The sequence below is a fragment of the Neopsephotus bourkii genome, unplaced genomic scaffold, assembly GCF_033783945.1.
Source record: "Neopsephotus bourkii isolate Nb327-2 ecotype Australia unplaced genomic scaffold, CSIRO-AGI_Nbou_v1 NB_1189, whole genome shotgun sequence".
Taxonomy (NCBI): domain Eukaryota; kingdom Metazoa; phylum Chordata; class Aves; order Psittaciformes; family Psittacidae; genus Neopsephotus; species Neopsephotus bourkii.
The window spans coordinates 865,357-885,377 of record NW_026901674.1 but is presented as its reverse complement, the minus strand read 5'-3'; the positions used below and the strand labels follow the sequence as shown (position 1 = coordinate 885,377).

Here is a 20,021-nt window from a genome sequence, read left to right as displayed (position 1 = left end):
TTGCTCCAAAGGCTGCAGGCTCCTAAGCCCAATATGTTGATGGGAGCTCTGGCTCCCACAGCTCTGCAAGCACCATTGCTCTCCAGCCTTGTGCCTCACAAATGCAGCCACACCTTCAAAGCAAACTCCTGGGGAGCTTGGATTCCTTCTCACTCCAACTTACAAGACTGTTTTTGTATTAGAGAGCTCAGGAAAGGACATCGGAGCCATTTGGAAGTGTTTTGGGTTTTGGTGTTTTTATTATCATAGAATCCCAGCCTGGTTTGTGTTGGAAGGGACCTTAAAACTCACCCAGTTCCAACCCCTGCCAGGGTCAGGGACACCTTCCACTGGAGCAGCTTGCTCCAAGCCCCTGTGTCCAACCTGGCCTTGAGCACTGCCAGGGATGGGGCAGCCACAGGTTCTCTGGGCACCCTGTGCCAGCACCTCAGCACCCTCACAGGGAAGAGCTTCTGCCTAAGAGCTCATCTCAGTCTCCCTGCTGCCATTGCTCTCGATGAGGGTGAAGAACGGAAAGCCAACAATTGCTGGCAGGGGGTCATTTTGTGAGGTTTTTATCCCAAGCAGGGTCAGAATGGTCTCACACCATTGACACCAGGTGAAAACACAACTGCAAGAACCAAACGGTTTGAAAACAGTGGAAAACCAGCCAGAGCCCAACACTGATGTATCTGAGTGTTCTTTCCCAACACACCAGCCAACAAAACAGGGAAGTAAGTGATGCCAGGGAAGCAGGGTGGCTGAGAGCTGCGAGATGGCTGCTCTGGCTTTGGGGTGCATGGACCCAACGTGGGGGTGCCTACACGGCTCGTACCCACGTCTACTGCAGGGCAGGATCCCAGTAGTAGCAAGGATGGAGAGCATCTCAGTCTCATGTAGCACACAGCTACTCCCAAAAGCAACATATTTGTTATGCCTTTTTTTCCCTATCTGCTATTTTCCAGTGCCCAAAACACTGCAGGACACAGAGCATCGCTACACGTACTGCATCCTGCACACAGCAGGAAGTTTTAACATTTCAAGCTGCATCCACCAAACCCTCCAACACATGTATATTTTATTTGATTTACTGTGATACTTTTCTTCCATCTCTTGAAAGTAATTTTTCACTAAAGCGTAACTGCTTAATTGGCAAGTGTACAAAATATAATTACCCTGCATACAAGTTACAATATTGCTTATGGGAATATCACTGTTGATGCATCCTGCTTTATTTTGTGTTTAATCTCTATTAAGAGAGCTGTACGAAAATAGCTAGGTACTCTTGATTTCATAAACATGACACATCATTCAGTCAGTTCTCTGCGAACCAAAGCCCAAACAAATGCAGCTGAAAGACAACAGAAAATTCCTGGCCTGTCCTAATGCATCCCAGTTAATAGAATTATTATGTTTTCCTCTAAATAAAGTGCAATGCTCAGGATGCTAAAAACCCACCTCTCCAGGCTTAGGTTTGTTACATCCATCACACCACCAGAGCGATGTAGGATGTGGTGCATAGGAATATATTGCTTTGCATGACAGCTTTAGGGGTTTCTGTCACATTCCCCACAAGAACTTTTGCAGTCACATCTTTTATAGTGGAAGGATAAAGAAGGAATGCAGAGACACAGATGCCCATAGTCAATGCAGTGAACAGTGCCTGGACCCAGTAGCAAAAAACCTCACCCTTTGTGCCCCCACTTGTCCTCAAGCAGGTGAATGCAATTAGAATCATAGAATCCTGGAATGGTTTGGGTTGGAAAGGACCTTAAAGCTCATCCAGTTCCAACCCCTGCCACGGGCAGGGACCCCTTCCACTGGAGCAGCTTGCTCCAAGCCCCTGTGTCCAACCTGGCCTTGAACACTGCCAGGGATGAGGCAGCCACAGCTTCTCTGGGCACCCTGTGCCAGCGCCTCAGCACCCTCACAGGGAAGAGCTTCTGCCTAAGAGCTCAGCTCAGTCTCCCCTCTGGCAGCTTAAAGCCATTCCCCTTGTTGTATCCCACCAGGCGCTACTAAAAGCATCTATCCCCATCTTTCTTCCCAGCACCCTGTGCCGCCAAATCTTGAAAGTTTAAAAAATTCCCATTGCATCCGCAGTTCCCACTAAATTCACATCCAGCCATGCCAGCTCCATCACCACCCCAGGGGTAACTCCCTGTTCTGCGAGCATTTACATACCTGAGTAACTTTGTGCACAGGAGTAGATGTGCTCTCTGGCAATGGGTCTCACTGGTCTCACAGCTAACTAATATCAGCATGTTTTAAGTGCCTTAAAGGTTTATTTCATTTGCTTGACTAATGAGATTAATGCAGTGTTTGTTTGTTTAAGCTAAATCATACAAAGCCAAACATCTAAATGTCCTTAACTCGTAGCATTAGCCCAAGCTGTGTTACCATGTGAGCCTGTCTTACTGCTGCTTTTCTCTTTTCTATGCAAGTAGGCGTATATGAAATTCAACTTTTAGACCTAAAAAAACCCAGTGTAAACTCAGCAGATATATACCTGTGTAAATATGTATATATATACATATACACACAGACACACACACACAAAGGGGTTTTGAAACAACACTCATGCCATGACAGCTTCTTTATATTCAATCACAACACAAACCAGAGCCCGGCAATTCCACAAACCTCATCCATGAATGATGGGTGAGACCAACAGACCAATCTGCAAACTCAGCTAAAAGCAGAGTAAATCTACAAACATCCAGCTGCAAGCTCTTGCTTCAAAATAGAAATGCATTTGCACACAAACACATTGGGTTGTTGCAGCCATCACCTGAGCAGCATGATTTTTCAGCCTGGGTTTGAGCTGTTTTGATCAGTTTGAGCTCCTGTCTGTATTCTTCTACTGAGATGTTTTCCATAAGCTGGAGCTTTTTCTGGTGTCCCAAAATCTGGACTTTAACTAAATTCTGCCCAATTACACAAAGCACACAACAATCAAAAAAAGAAATCCTCATTTTCTTCCTATACCTAAAGTAGTTCACATCTGACCAGGCATTAGCCATAAGATGGGCTAACACAGCCACTGCTAACTCCTACCTAGTGCCAAGTACCTGGTGTTGGTGCAATTCATCCCTGTGACAGACACACCAAGGGAAATGGTGGGGAATGAAGGATCTGTGATGTTCCCTGAGTGCTGAAGGTCACACCTTGCAATCTGCACCTTCAGGTCTCCTCTCTGCAAGTCATCCTCTTGAAAATCATTAACGCTGGTGTGGGGGATCTGCAAGCATCTGGACACTCTCATTCAAATGATGGGCTCCCATGGATTTTGAGGTCAGGAGAGACCACCGTGATTTCCAGCTTGACACACTGCACACTAACTTACCTAAATGCATCTCTGATAGAGTGATGCTCACTCCAGTAAACAAATATCTCTGAATTCAGTGTTTCCGAAGTGGAGTAACCACCGGCACCTTCAGCAGCCTCTTCCAGCATCGACAGTGCTGAAAACATGAACCTCAGCCACAGCCTTTGCTTGGCTTCACCTTCCAACTATTGGGTCTTGTTAAAACTCTCCCTACTAGACCCAAGAGCTCTTTATTATTCAGTTTATGATTCTATGACTTTATTTATTTACCCCATGACAACACTAATTGTCTTAATCAATTTACCTTCAAGACTCTCCTGTATAAGTCAAGCGGATGGAGGTCCTGGACCCTTCCACTTCATCTCTTCCCAATCCCTTCAGCATTCCCGCAGCTCTCCGCAGACCCTCCTCAACGGTCTCTGGGCCCACATAGGCTGCCACATCCCTTTTCCAGCTTGGCAGCCTGTAAACTCAGGCAAGGAGCACACAAGACCTTCGACCATAATATCTTATTAGCAGCACTGGCTCATGACTCGTCGCTCCTCTACACAGACATGATTTCTCCAGACAGCGTCCTAGAAGTAGGGCTTACATTGCTTGCTCTCAGATAGAGAGATTTACAGCTGGCCATCTGAGAAGTATTACCTGGTTGTATCCAGGCAATACAAATTGCTTTCACCAGTGGTCACTCCTTTTCAGTGTTTACCACTCTCCCAATCTCAGTGACATTTCAAGCTTTAGCCATGGTGACTCTGCCTTATCACAGGCTGCTCACAAACACAGTAAGCAGTGTAAGGACCAGAAATGAGCGCTCAGAGAGGATGCTAGAAATGGATGTGTGGAAATCCTTTCTGATTTTACAACTGTTTTGATTTTACAACTGTATTTTGAGAGCTGACACTGCTGAGTCTCAGTTTTGCACATTCCCTACCAAAACAGTGGTGCTGTACCAAGCTGCATCTCTTGCTGAATTTTAAGTACATAGAAATCCCTGCAGTTCCCTGTTTCAATCCCATCGATGAGCTCTTTAAATGTAAGAAGAAAAGTTAGTTCTAAAGGGTGTGCTGCCCCTAAGCTCATGCTGATGGAGACTGAGTGCATCGCTGTCCTTCCCCCCTTCATTAAACAAGTTCCCTCCCAATGATTCAAACTGTTGTTACTCAGCCTGCCCTTTTTATTGCTTGTCTATAATACTACACCATGGGCACTGCTACAGCTTGCAGGGAATTCTCCAGTATTTCAAGACTTAGTAAAAAATACACATTAATGGCTTGGTTTCCTCTGTAAACCTCTTCAAAGAGAGACATTGGGGCTGATGTACAAAGGTCTGAGTAAAGCAGTGGCTGTTCAACATTCACTTCTAGCACAGTCTCTAAACATACCACTACTTTTCCTGCCAGACAAGTGTAATAATTTTGTCTTTGCTATTAACTTCACCTAGTCACCTGGTTGTATTTCTAATATTTTACACAAACTGCTTGCTGTTCTCATCGTTACCAGCCGCAGCTTCTCCTGCATCCCTTTGCCTCTCTCCTCAAGCTCTGATCTATGTTCTCTGCTCTCAGTTCCCCTCTCAAACACTTGGATGTGCAGACATTGACTGCATCGTAAGGGCTGTGCACCCCACCTCGGTGTCCAGCTCCTTAAACAGCTCAGAAGGACAATGGATGAAGGTGACATGCGCAAGCAGAGACCCACTTGCCCAGATTCTCCCTCCTGATACATCATTCCATTAAATCCTTTTCAGGAACAACGACAACAAAAATCACTGGCCACAGCCTCAGTGCCTGGAGCTAAACAAGAGTGAGATTCCATACTCCAAGCAAGGCTGGAACTAGGATTTAGTGAAGTTGGGTCACCTCCAAGAGAGCACAAATTCAAGAAGAACGTCAAACTGATGGCCAGACAAAACTAAAACTGCACTTTCTGTCCCCAAATCTGTCTATGCTGCTTCTTTGTAATACTCGTAACTTTGGTTGTCCAGATAATAGATACATGCTTTCTGCTCTTCAGACATTGCGGATGGGAAAAATGTGTCATCCTGGCTCTTCTCCTAGGAATAATATTACAGAGCATAAAAACGCTGTGTCCTTCTAGGAATGGAAAATAGGTAGAATAGGGATTTCATCTGAGAAACACTGTTGTTACTAGCAGAGGGCAAGAACTGAAGTTATGGTAGGTATTCTAATACTGAACATCTGGATACCCTAATTCTAGGCTCAAATCTTGCACCACACTGTTTTTGTGTTAAACATAAAACCTGCAGGAGCTTGTGCTGTGGGCTCATGGAATGTCAGATAACAGCAAGATCATGAAAGCTAATGAAAAGGTGGAGTTTTTCCCCATATATTGAATTGAGATTAATTTCATGCAGAACTAATCACAGCAAAGCTGAAGTCTTACAACTTTTAAGTGTAACATCTAGAATTTAGCCTAATTACTTTGCTTAAATTGCTGATTTCTTCCACATCCCCTCTCATGCTGAACCTGGTTTTCAGCATAGAACTAATAAAACCCTCAACACTTTATGGCAGCTCTACAGGTATCACTACTCTTATATTTGGCCTAGCACATTTTTAAAGGGGGATTTACAGGGTTTTCCCTCCAGCTAACAGGAACAAAGGCCATTCCCCACACACATGTATCGTCGTAAAACCAAAGGGTATGCTGATAAAAGCAAGGAGGAAAGCTGAGATGCAGTTATTCAAGGGGCCTGCAGAAGGCCAACTTTTAATTAGAAACTTCATCTGGAACATAAACTATGAGCTCCTCACGCCCAAAGTGTTTTAGTGAATCACCTGTACAGGAATAAGGCAGCTACAGAGACCTCACACCTTGGGGAAGCCTCAGCCAGGTACATATGCAGATGTAAGTAAGCGACGTGGGATGCAGCCTTCCAGTATCGGAAGGGGGCCTATAGGGATGCCGGGGAGGGACTCTTCATTAGGGACTGTAGTGATAGGACAAGGGGTAATGGGTTAAAACTGAAACAGGGGAAGTTTAGATTGGATCTAAGGAGGAAATTCTTTCCTGTGAGGGTGGTGAGGCACTGGAATGGGTTGCCCAGGGAGGTTGTGAATGCTTCATCCCTGGCAGTGTTCAAGGCCAGGTTGGACGAGGCCTTGGGTGATATGGTTTAGAGCAAGGTGTCCCTGCCCATGGCAGGGGGTTTGGAACTTGATGAACTTAAGGTCCTTTCCAACCCTAACTATTCTATGATTCTAAGAGAAAAGATGCAGGAAAACCAGGAAACCTCCTGGACAAACCAGTGGGGCCGAAAGGGAATTGTGTTTTGAGAAGGGAAGGACCATGTTCCCTAAATATAATCCAGAATATCCACAAGGGCAGGCTGAGCACCTGTAGAGCTCATTGCATCCCACGGTGTGACACCCACTGTCTGTGCAGGAGTCAGCCCTGTGATTAATTGTTGGGTTTGATTATTTCCTACCCTAACAATGATGCTGTCAGCTCCATGAGTCTGTCAGCTGTGTGTAAACTCATGGATTTCCATCCCCTTCTACCTCTTTTGGGGCTGACCCTGCCCTCCTTGCACACCTACTGCTCTTCCCAAAATCCACCAGCATCTCAAAGTGGCTCAACCACACTCCCAGCCAGGGTCCTTTACACCTTGCAGAGCCATACATTATAGTTATCACAATAATAACCAAAAGCCAGCCTCATTTTGGACTACCCTACAATTTTTTGCCAACTTCCTCAGCACAGAAGATCCCCTTTTTCCAAAGTGAGCAGGTCACTATGAAAAATGATAGGCAGCATCCATGCCATATCTGTTATATTTAGCAACAGAGAATCCATCTGCATTATTCCTGGTCTCATTAAAGACTTGGCTCCTTGTAAATATTATGTCTCTAATCCACACATTCTCCCTCTGTGCTGTGCTTCAGGGTCTATTTAAGTAATAATTGGTATGCAACGTTGCAAAGAAATAGTGGCTGAGTGTTTGACAACATTACACAAGCTAATGGACGTAGGAGCAACCATGGCGGTTCTGGTGTGAAAAACCAACTCAGAGGTTGCTACCAGCATCTCTGCAAAAAGCCAGGGTACCTGGGTCCAAAGATGGATGTGATTTGGTCAACCTTGATTTGGTCGCCATAGTGGTAAAGGTTCTTCCTCATCTGTCGCTGCTCAGACTGCTGGTGGAGATTAGGGAGAGGACCTAAGGGGGTGAAGCAGGTCCTCACATTCAATGAGCAGGCTGCTTTAACCATGTAAACCCTTCTGCTGGCAGGAGGGACAGGCAGAAGGCCAGAAGGAAGCAGAGTGGTTACTTTCACCAGGCCCACTGGTTTTTATTGGCTTGAAGAACACATGAAATTGCTGCCAGATAAGGCTGGAGGAGCAAGTCATTAAGAACTAAAATCTACCACGGATGTACTTGAGTAACCTGGGCTTTGTTTGCATTCTACAGTCAAGTCCCAGAGCAGATGGGACTTTATGGAAGTCTGTCAAGGTGCCTACCTGATCCACCTGGAAAACCACATATCTGAAAAACAAGGCTGGATCATCCCAAATAAACATGCAATGCAAAGGAACGCAGCTCCCATTGACTGTGGAGCCGGGGGACCCTAAAACATGATGGTATTCTCAGGGCTGTCCTACCCTAGCACAACCACAGAGCAGAGACCAGCCTCCAGCACCCCCCAGAGCGGGCTCTGCTCCTGTCTGGAATTTCAGGATGGGATTGAAACTCCCTAAGCATTCCTGAAGTTGGCAATGCCACAATGCGGCGGTACTGCTGACCTCCATGAGGGGTTGATGGGTCCACTAAAGTCAGTGCTAACAATTCCAAGTCTTCCCCGTGGTTTCTGCAGGGCTCTACAGCGGCTGCATGTCCACCCCTAAGGACCTGCATGAATTCTTCATAGACAACATATATATGAAACACCCAAAACCATGAGTGACAGTGATGGGAACAGAGCTGATGTGATGACGTGTGTACCATTGAGGGCATCCTCTGCAGCACCACAGCTTTAGTGTTTGAAGGAAAACACCCTGCTTCCCCTCCTCATGCAGGACATGTAATTACAGGCCTCAGCCCAGCCAAAACAAACTCCATCCCACCAGCACTGAACTTCAGGACACGCAGGTGCAAACCTCTCCGTCAGACCCCTCTGGTTCCACCCCACATTTTTCCCCTCCAGCTATTCCAGCTGTATTTTTTTAATAACCCCATGGATCACATAACCCAGGCACTAATAAATCATTACAGTGCAAAAAACCACCAACAACTCAGCCAGCAGGACCACCAAGAACTTCCCATGCACACCATTGTGTCCACCCCTCACCAGACCAGCTAAAACAAACCCAACAGACCAAAATGAACCCCAAAGCCTGTGACTATCTCACCATCTCAACACAGCACGTTCAGGCAGGGAGTCAAATGTAAAGATTGGAACAAACTGGACTCAGGCCCCTCTTGCCTTGAAGATAAATGTGACAAAATGGGATTCCTGTTTCTCAACAGGTATAGTACCTCATTCTGAACAAGAGTCATCTTTCTCTCTGTAATCTCACCATCATGTTCCCCAATGTGACATCCCTCCAGCATTACCACCTCAGAGAGGAGAAACACAAAGTAATTTACAAACTCCAGGTGTTTATTCCTGTGAAAACAATGCCAGGTTCCTAAGAAACCACCAGGGATCATGGTGCGAGACAAGGGGGGTGCAGGCTCATAAAGCATCATCACTTGTTGTAGAACAAACTAAATAACAACTGATTCTTCTGTGCTCTGGTAACAAAACCTGATGCTGACTTCGCAGCAAGTGGTACCTGGTCCTGGCACTCTAAACCACCAGAGATTCCGGTCTCCTCACCACAATGGGACTGAGCAGAAGAAGATGTGCACTGCACAGTGAGAAGGATTGGCTCCCTTGCCCTCACCAGGGCATGGCATTTTTTATCCTTTCACCTAAAACTTGTATTTATTTCCTGTAGCAAAAGGGAAGGAACAAAAAAACCAAACCACAGGAACATAAGGGAAGGAATGAGAGCTGGCTCAGGCTAAAATGTTTGTGTTATCCCAGTGTGGAGCAAAACCAGCAGCAGCTTCCCAAAACTTCCCTTCTAAAGTTCCAGTGTTCCCTGCAAGAGGGGACCCAGCAACCCCCCTGCACTCCCTTTTGCATGGTCCTTATTTGCTGTGAGCCACGATCTCTCCTGTCAGTACCTCTAATCTAAATATTATATCATATCCCAGCCTGGTTTGGGTTGGAAGGGACCTTAAAGCTCATCCAGCTCCAACCCCTGCCACGGGCAGGGACCCCTTCCACTGGAGCAGCTTGCTCCAAGCCCCTGTGTCCAACCTGGCCTTGAGCACTGCCAGGGATGGGGCAGCCACAGCTTCTCTGGGCACCCTGTGCCAGCGCCTCAGCACCCTCACAGGGAAGAGCTTGTGCCTAAGAGCTCATCTAAACATCCTTAACTGCTGGGGTAAGGGGTCCTACTGCAGGTGTAATCACCCCTATTTGAAGAGCTCCTTACAGCATCCCCGCTCTCCAATTCTTTAGCTTACTACAAGTGGCATACAAAGCACAGAAAGCTGTACTTGATAGATCTGACGTGAGGAGTAAACATGACACCTATCAGATTTTATGAGCAGCGTCATCCACCACATTTTAACAAAACACTTGCAATTTGCCAGTGCTGTGTTTAGAGCAGCTTTTCCTTTTCTTCTACTTAAACACGAAGCCACTTTCAATCCCTTCTGCTGCAAACAGCCCCCCCAAGCCTCCCAAAATTAACCTACCTTTTGCAAAAGGCTGGAGAAACATAGATTTAAGGGGTTTCTTTTTCCTTGCAGTCCATATTCTCACTGGAGTCAGCTGAACTGAAGAAGTTCTATTTGAACTGCAGCCAGCCCGATGAATAAATCAAACTTCCTGGCCAAAGGTTTCAGTTGCACGACTTCCAAGTCGTGCCTGGGACCTCATACTTGGAGGCTGATGTTTTCCCTGGTATAAGGAATATTATCATCAGACCCCAGTGATGAGTCTGTACTGGAACGGCAGCATTAAAGACAACCTACAGCTTTCCCTATGGACAAATACCTCTGAACATTTTCCACCTAGGAAAAGCACGAATGGAAAAGGGCAGGACTTTGCCCTGCAAAAGCAGGTGGGGTAAAAAGCTCCACAGGGATCGTTCTCCTGAGCCAATCCTCAGGGATCCCACACAGGCTGGGCTTGGAGGAAAACTACCTTAGATCCAGAGGAAAGCAGTCACGAGGAAACATCACCTGCGGTGTGGATGCTGTAAAGTCAACAATAAAACTCTGGACCCTCTCAGTCTGCAGTTCCAGGGGGAAAATGGGAAGCCAACCACTCCTGCAATCCACGCTTCAAGACACAGGAGGGTTTCACCACTCTGAACTCTTTTCTGTTTGGTTTTAGAACTACTTGGTTAGGACTTTTAAAGGGACAGAGGCTTTGTTTGCCCAGGGCTGAAGATTGGGATGGAGCAAGCAGCTGCCCACAAGCCCCAGATGTGCTGCCTTTACTAATGATGAAGGCGAACCCTCGTCCTGCTCCCTGGTAATGACTTACAGGTGGGTTCCCCAACCCCTCCAAAAAGAAAAGCTCCTTTCTATAAACACCTCCCTGCGTTGCCAACACCAGGTTTTCCAGACAAGCCCTGATGGGAGCTGACAGCCCCCAAACAAGCGCGTTTATCGGCGCTCGGGGCTGCCCCTGCGGCACAAAGTTTTGCGAGGTGAAGGAAACACCAATCTTTGTCAGAGATTTGATTCAGTTTTTCCCTTGGCCGGCTCCGGAGCTGGAGCACAAATCAGCTTTGTGGTAATAACAGATTACAGAACACATCGCCACAAACAATTCCTGTTATTATTTTTGGGACACACACACACACACACACCAAGGGATGCGTAATAGAAATGTCGGCGATTCAGCAGCCACCTCGGAATTCATAAACAGCTCATGGTATTCCAAACACACTCTCCTATAATGAGACCGTCTTCAATTTTCCTTGGAAAAGAGACCTTTAAAGAATGCTAAAGCAGGTCGGCGCCCTTACGCACTGATGGAAATGGGAACAAAAGCATTTTGTCACCAGGCATCTCCTCCAGCATTATTTTCTTCGCTCTGCTTAAACAAACTGAAAAGTACGTGCCTTTTCCTCCCCTTGTTTTTTTTCATTCCTCCCTAAATATCTGCCATAGCTGCAATTTCATCCCCGGCGCTGAGCCACCATCTGTATGGAAACAAGGGTCCATTATCCCGAACCGTCCCCGGCTCTCGTTTTTCCTGCTTCGCTAATGTTGTTTAAAACACAGGATTAAAATGTCATCCCATCCCTGGCGTTCTGGGGAGCCCTGCGTCCTCCTCTCCTCCGGTCACGGTATACTTAATCAAGTGTAAATGATTAAAGTACTTCAATTAGAGCTACGTACATTCATTGCTGGCAATTCAAAGGCAGCGGCAGAAGTCGAGCTGAAAGAAGAAATTACTTCTACTACTTTGAGATCTCCATCTCCCGCTTTCCTCCTCCCAACGCAGCCATGGGACCCGGGAAAGGACTAAGAGCTCAGCGCCGGGCAGGATTTACCTTGGGGCACGTCCTTGCTTGGACAAAAGGCTGCTCTTTCCCTTTCAGCAAGTCTAGCAAGTATTATATTTTCAATTGAGATATGATTTTTAAGGGGGGGGGGGGGGGGGAAGAACCACAGAACACGCTGAAACCCACACATCCATGCAGCTCCTATGATTTTGCTTTCTAGTGATACCAAGGGAAGGCTTAAAATAGCCAGACTTGGGGAGGAAGAGGGGGAATAATCAATAAAATCAATAAAATCAATAAATATTAAGGAAATTCAGTGTTTTCAACGCTGGAAAGGGGATAGTGCCATGCCGACTGGGTAAACGCCGGAGAGTTGGGAGGCGATGGATGGGTCGATGCCGCGCAAATGAAAGGGAAATTTAAAATAATATGTTTAAAAACGGTGAAGAGGATTTAAAAATATACAAATAATGTTTTATGGGAAATTGGGGTTTGGTTTGGGGTTTTTTTTGGAAAGAGAAAAGATATTAATATGGGGGGGGGAGGAGAAGTAAACCCCCCCCTAAAGGAAAACACAAGCCCAGAGGAGCGCGGCCGGATGCTCCGCGGTCCACGCCGCCGGCGTCCGGGGGACCGCGGAGCATCCGCGCGCCTCCCCGCGGGGTTCCCGTTGCCGAAACTTTCCTGCCGCCTCCTCCCCGTTAATCCCCCCGGCAGATGCTGTCGCCGGCGCTCGGCACTAAGTAAACAATGCGGAGCCCGGCACAACAAAAGATTTCCCACTTCACCCCGCCGCTGCGCGCCCGCGCAACTTGCGCGGCCGCCTCCCACCACCACCCCCCTTTTCCCTTCCTCTTTCCCCCCCCCCCATCTCACCTCCCCCCCCCCATCCCTCTTCCCTTTCTTCCTTCGCTTCTCCTCCTCCATCAGCATGGATTTGGGAAGAAGCAAAGATGTCCTCGCTTCTCTTCCCTTGTCCTCCCGCCGCCGCCCCGTTACCTGCTCCCGGGGCCCGCGCCCCGCTCCTCAGCGCCGCATCCCTGCCCGCATCCGCCGGGATCCACCGCTCGCACACACACAACAGGGGGAAAAAAAACCAACTTAATCCTTCCCCCCCCCCCCTCCACCTCCTCCTCCTCCTCTCTCCCTCCTTCCCTGCTCTCCTGCTCCGCCCGCCGCGCCGGGAGCGGCTGGGGGGCAGCGGACCCCGCCGCGGCCCCAGCAGCAGCGGCGGGGGGATGCTCAGCGCAACTTGGAGGGGGGGTGGGAGGGTCGCTGGCTCCGGGGTGGGATTCCCCCCCTTTTTTCCCCCTCTTTTTTCCCTTTCCTTTCCCCCCCACCTTTTCCTTTTTCTTTTTTTTTTTTTTTTCCCTTTTTTTTAAGCCCCCCAAAAAAGGGGGGAGAAAAGTGCCCGGGCGGCGCTGGGCGGAGAGGCCGCTCCCCTCGCCACGCTGGGAAAAGGAGGCAGGGGCTCCCGTTCCCTGCTTTTTTTATTTATTTATTTTTTTTTCCTCCTCAATTTTTTAATTCTTTTTTTTTTATTATTCTTTTTCCTTTTTTTTTTTTTTTTTTTTTTGGCAATAGGCGGGGTCTCTCCTTGCAAACCAATGACACAAACCCACATGGACCAGCCTCGCCCCCTATAGATACTCTTCACTACAAATAGGCTCTCTCGGGGGATTAGTGGATCAGCTAAAGTACAAACAGACGCAGCAAGGAAGGGGCGGGGGGGGGGGGGGTGGCGGAGGAGGAGGAAGAGGAGGAGGAGGGACGGGGGGGGGACACGACACTGGGTCTGAGCCCTGCCCCGGGCACACCCGCTGGGCTCTGTGGGGTGGGAATGGGGCTCAACGGGGCTGCGTGGAGCCTGTTGCACTCCGTGGTGGCCCGTGGATGGATGGATGGATGGGAGCACACACAGCCTTTACCCCCCCAATCCCCTATTTCCCTGCTGGCATCCAAGATGGAGAGTCATACCAAAGGGGGGATACCCGTGGGATATCCAGTGCGCCCCTTGGGTCCAGGGTCGCCTTCACATCTCCATCACCCCCTGGACAGCTTCACCTGGTTATATCACCATCATCTTCATCATCCTCGATGCATGTAGGGTTTGGAATGGCAGTGGTGAGGCCATGGAATAAAGACCACTAGGCACATTGAGCCATGCTTGTCGATACCAGCCCTGCCAAGCCCCTGGTTGGATGTGCCGACTGGATCATGGCACTGGGTATTGGGCTGAGTGTGAGCTGAGGCAAGCACGCTGCCCCGTGCATTTATTTGTACGTGTGTTCCACACTGCCCCAGTAGATTTGGGAATTAATGTTTTGACAGACATTCTTCATCTGCTTATCACAAGAATGTGGGCAGGTGGTGATCCCATCTCTTTGTTGTGTAATCATCAGCCTTCTGCATTATATATATATCCCGTGCTCCTCAATCAGCCTGCAAAAAAAGCACATTCCTTTTCTAGTCTAATAAAGCCCTTGAACCACATCAATTGTCCATCAAAATTAATAAGCTAGCTTTCAGCTTTGTGGCTGAAATGACACAGTGAATATCCCAAACATCTTGATTCTTATCAGCATGTTTTGGGGCCTCGATGGATGTTTAAACCACATCCATCATTTCTCCTCTGAGCACCTGCTGCCGCGCTTCACATAGCATCAGTTCCCTGCGATCCACCACGGTGCAAGTGCCGAGATTAGATTTACATTAGACTGAGCTGAGCTCTTAGGCAGAAGCTCTTCCCTGTGAGGGTGCTGAGGCGCTGGCACAGGGTGCCCAGAGAAGCTGTGGCTGCCCCATCCCTGGCAGTGCTCAAGGCCAGGTTGGACACAGGGGCTCTGAGCAAGCTGCTCCAGTGGAAGGGGTCCCTGCCCATGGCAGGGGCTGGAGCTGGAGGAGCTGTCAGGTCCCTTCCAACCCAAACCGTTCCATGATTCCATGACTCTATGTTGAGTTCATGATATAAACAGACACAAATCATTATTTCATTGCCAGGGCAATTCAATGACAGGCTGTAAAGAAGAAAGCTCTGGAGTGAACATCTTAGTTTAGCAGGACAATCCTGAGGTGTGTGGATTTGCCTGCAGACTCTTTGGATTGTGATTGAGCATTCACCAAGGGTGAAGCAGCCTTTGCAGTTAGACACTAGGAAAGAAGATGCAGGGGAGGTTCAGCAGGGGGCCTGGAGCAATGGGTTTGAACTGCAAGCAGCAGGTTTTCAAAGTTCCATTCAGCTGCTGCCCAGCCTTGAGGGAGCTTTAACTCTTCCAGTATCCCACTGGTTGGTGCAAAATGTGCTTGGAGCAGGGGGGTGTTGTGGCTGCCCGGGGCTTGGGAGCAGCCATGCTGGGTTGGGAAAGGCAGACAGGCCAGAGAATGAGGATGGTCCTGCTGCCAGAGCAGGTGGATCCCTCTCCTGGCCTCTTTCCTCTGGGTTAGTTCAGGGTTTTATCCACTTTCAGGCTGTTACCTAAAGGCAGAGTCCCCACATCTCCTCCTTCTCTGCCTGTATCTTACAAGGCTGAGGCACCCTTCCTTAGGGAATAACTGGGGGTGGCTGTGCAGAAGAATAGTCCTGAAGAATCCTGAAATAGTCCTGAAAATATAGTTTATGAGGGATGCTTGCGAAGCAAAGTGAAACGAAGCTGCTCCTCTCCCTCTCTTCTATTTATTGTATCCTATCAGTAGCAGCACTGAAAAGTGACTGGCACCATTTGAAACCAACCATCTTTTTTTTTTTCCCTGTGGAATCAAATGAACTTTAACAAACGCACTTGTTATGAGGCCTTCCAATATGGGACCCACGTGTTAAGGGTACAGGGTGTACGAGGAGCCCCTTTTCCCTGCAGCTGGGTTCCTCTATTCCTTGATGAAATAATGCTCCTCCCTGATGCTGCTAAGCCATTTCAGAGCTCACTGGGCTTGGCCAAAGTTGCAGCTGGACATGAGCGGCTGGAGCGAGGCCAGAGGAGGCCATGGAGATGCTGCGAGGGCTGGAACAGCTCTGCTCTGGAACCAGGCTGAGAGAGCTGGGCTGGGGCAGCCTGGAGAAGAGAAGGCTCCTGAAGGGGAGACCTTAGAGCAGCTCCAGTGCCTAAAGGGGCTGCAGGAAAGCTGGAGAGGGGCTTGGGACAAGGGCCTGTAGGGACAGGCCAAGGGGAATGGCTTGAACCTGCCCGAGGGGAGACTGAGCTGAGCTCTTAGGCAGAAGCTCTTCCCTGTGAGGGTGCTGAGGCGCTGGCACAGGGTGCCCAGAGAAGCTGTGGCTGCCCCATCCCTGGCAGTGCTCAAGGCCGGGTTGGACACAGGGGCTTGGAGCAAGCTGCTCCAGTGGAAGGGGTCCCTGCCTGTGGCAGGGGTTGGAGCTGGAGGAGCTGTCAGGTCCCTTCCAACACAAACCAGTCTGGGATTCTCTAATCAACTACTCAGTAAAATATAACTAAGTCTGTAGTAACACTTATGACTTACTAATATATAACTAAGTCTGTAACCCCTGTGTCTAAAATAGTTGCATTTGATGAATTTGTAATGATTTTTAGTAAGGGATTACATACTTCTTTTGTGAATAACTTGGTTTCTCTTAAGGGTGGATTTGTGAAAGCAGTGATGTTCAGATCACATCTCCTGACCCGAATGTTGGCTGAGGGCAGGTCACACGAGGCGCTCCATCAACCAGGTGCAGCATCACACTTCCCTTCTACACTTCACTGCCACATCAGCCTGGTTGCAGCATCTCCTGCTACACTGCAATGTCCCAAGACCTTGCAATGAACTAAAGAAATAAGAATAAATAGGATTTACAATGTGGTTTGGTTTGCAGGTGCCAATGTGGGCCTTGGTCCTGCAAAGAGGATGCTCCTGCACAGCTTTTATGCAGCGTGAGGAGTCAGAGCGAATTCAGCTGGATGACTCTCAGTGCATAAATTTAAGCACATGCATCTCTGCAGATTTAGAGCGTGTCTGTTGACTAGAATAGACCAGTTATTTTACTGCTCCAAGTGTTTGGTGCGACTCAGTTACTCAGTGCTATGTAGGAACAGGCAGACACGAATCCTGCCTAGATCCTTCTGAGCCAGGGACCACGTCTGAACATCACAAATGAAATGTGTATGGGTGACACCACGTACCCAGCGCTGAGGTCAATGCTCAATTTATTTTCCACCTGTGTTTAAAATGCTTTTAAACAGATATGTTGGCTGGTATATAATGGATCTTCATTAAAATAATCATTACGTTTAACGAGGTGCTCATGTTTTTTTATAGATCAGTAAAAAGTTCCTTTTCTGTCAGTTCTGTTGATCTAGAAACTTCGTTTTAGAGTTTAATTATACTATCTACGATACGGTTAGAATAAGCAGGAATATGGAAGGACATTAAGGATTCCTTAAAGATTTTTGTGAGTGTAAATTTGGAGCTGGAAGAAATGAACTGGTTTATTTTATCCCTTTATAATATTAGTATTCTGACTTTAAAAAGCATTAAGAAAAACACATCCTTCATTTCCCCGCTGTAGTTGACGCAAACCAGAGATGAATTTGTTCCAAAATAGATTTAGTGAACTGCTCTGTAACTAAGTGTTTAGAAGACGGGTTGTTTTGAGCTCACACCAGACTGACATGGGAATAACAAGCACCACTGAGCCAGGGGGAAGTCAAACATCCAACATTTGTTATCAAACCTGTAAAGGGAAGTTCATTGAGAGGGTGATTTAGATCCCATTTTGTATGACTTATTGTAAGGATGTCATCCACTGTGAAGGATTGTGCTGGTAGGGAAAAGTTGCTCTTAAAAGCAGTGTATGATTCCTACTAGATCAGCAGCTCCCCTCTCCACCCCCTGTTTTAGGATTAGTTTTTAGTATGTAATTGCTGTAACGCTATGTTTTACACTTTTAGAAGGTTTGCACTACAAACCTGGACTCTCATACCCTAACAATATTGAACGTAAATGAACAGGGCTCAGGTATGCCACGAGTTCTCTGTGGGGCGAGAATGGAGAGTGAATGGATTTGTCTTTTTTCAACTGGCTTAAAAGCACGGTGAATCTTGTTTGTCAGGGAGAAAGAAAGAAGCCATCAAGGCAGCTTGTAGCTGGGAGGCTGCCAGGAGTAATACTGCTCAGGGGTTTTGCTTCTCCACTTCCATGGGAGTATCTCCAGTGGGCTTCTTACAGGAGATCGCCCACATTTTTTCCCTTATACTGATGCTTCCCTGGTGTTTGAGGTGCTGGATCACCCAGGCTCTGATCCCAGATGGATGTGGGTGGTTGTGTGTGCTCTGAGACCCCAAACTGTCTTCCTCCAGCCTGCCCTGCCTCCAGGCAAAGAGGACTTGCACATCCTGGAAGTGTTCAAGGCCAGGTTGGACACAGGGCTTGGAGCAACCTGCTCTAGTGGAAGGGGTCCCTGCCCATGACAGGGGTTGGAGCTGGATGAGCTTTAAGGTCCCTTCCAGCCCAAACCATTCCAGGGTTCTATGATTCTATGATCCTGGGTTATGTCCTACCACAGCATTATGGTGTACTTTGAGCTCCTAGTTGGAAGATGCAGGTTATTTGCTGGCTGGGCAGAAACCCTCTCAGTTCCTCCTCCTTGCGAAAGAGACCCAAGCCTATTTCAAAGCACAGCCTCTCTGCAGCCTGGTGCTCAGCTGCTGCAAGCGCCCAAAGAACCAGTTGGCTCCTCTGGGCCCCAGCCATGTGCTCCCAGCCTGCGCTGCCTCCTCCCGCTGCCAGCACCAGCATTTGTGCAGCTGCAAGGTGAAGTGGATCAGGGAACGGATCCAGCTGAACACCAATCCTGCGGGAAGAAGAAGGGGGAAAAAAAGCTTATTTTCAGCTGGATCTGTTCCCCAACCTGGTTCTGCCTTCAGCCCATAAGACACAAGCTTCCACGGGTGGGAAGGAGCAGCCAGGGCTGGGAGTGTTGGGCTGGGTTTATGGCAATGCTGGCTTAGGCCGTCTTAAAAGCATTTGTCAGGCTATGACCTCGTGTTAATGTATTACTGTTTCGGTGCAGCAGAGGTTACAGCACCAGGTTTTCACTCCTAGAACCATGACGCTGCATTTTGCAGGGTCTGGAGGCAGAAGAGACTCTGGTGATGTTAAATATCTCCTTTTTAAACACAGGGATGGGGTTGTGTTGGGGAAAGAAGCATGGGGTCATGGAGGGGGTGCTGGTAGGGAATGGGATACCCACACACCTGATCAGAATACACCACTCCTTTGCTGGCATCAACTGCAGCTACAAGTGTGCCCTACAACCAGCAGAAAGCATGGGATTCTTTAATACAATATATAAACCAACTTAATTCACTAGAACACTGATCATAGTGGTAATAGCAATAGCAATAGTAATGCTAACAGTTGTTTTGTGATGTAACTACAGTCTCGATATCATACTTTCCTCACATTAAATTAAATATAGATTTTGATTTGCACAGAGCCACACAAATCCAGGGCCCGGGTGATATTTTACATAGCATGTTGGTGTTCTCCCTCCTTGGCAAATTTATTCCTGTTGAGAAAGAAAAAGAGCTACATGCTGAGAACCCTTGAATTGAATCGATGATTAGAAAGAGGCAATACATATTACTTCTGCCCTGCTACAGATGCTGAATTCAGCAGCGGTGGGAAATTCTCAATCCATTTTCCTTTGCAAACATGAGCAAAAGGATGCAAACATACAGTAAAATTCTCTTTTGATAATCCTCTTGGGGTTTTGTTTTCCCTGTGTGTGAAATCATTATGCAGAACTGTTGGGGTATGGTTTTTTTCCCCCTGCTTTATTCATGTTATATTCTTAAACAAGGAATTGCAGGAATGGAGAAAAACCTCAAAGAGCACACACACATTTGTATACCCTGTCCATAAACCATCCTAATGTCATCACCACGTGAGCAGAATTTTTCTGCTGGTATAACACATGGCTGATGTTTAATCTTTCCAGGAAAGTTTAATGAAAGGTTCTTGAATCAATCTGTCTGGTTTAAAGTTTGAAGGGCTTTTGGATGCACCAATTTGATTTATGTGCCGGGTGTTTCTAAACAAATAGTTGATAAAGACACAGAGCCCTTCCTGCTCCCTCACCCTTATCTGCCATGGGTTCAGCCTCCATAAACGCCATCTCACTTCAATTGCCTGTGCTCTCAGTGTACTTTAATACCTTAATGGG

General features: G+C 47.6%; 1 protein-coding gene across 3 annotated transcripts in view; it reads right to left on the bottom strand.

Moving 5' to 3' along the window:
* The window catches only part of CTBP2 (C-terminal binding protein 2), a 140,718-nt gene extending 127,742 nt beyond the window's left edge, over window positions 1-12,976 (bottom strand). The window contains exon 1 of one of the 3 annotated variants that reach the window (XM_061364108.1): window positions 12,845-12,976. The gene's annotated coding sequence lies outside the window, so the exon portion shown is untranslated. Of the gene's footprint in view, window positions 1-7,375; window positions 7,468-10,079; window positions 10,447-12,844 lie in introns of those variants that run through there. The other 2 variants (XM_061364110.1, XM_061364111.1) reach the window with 2 other exon arrangements.
* Between the last annotated feature and the right edge of the window lie 7,045 nt (window positions 12,977-20,021).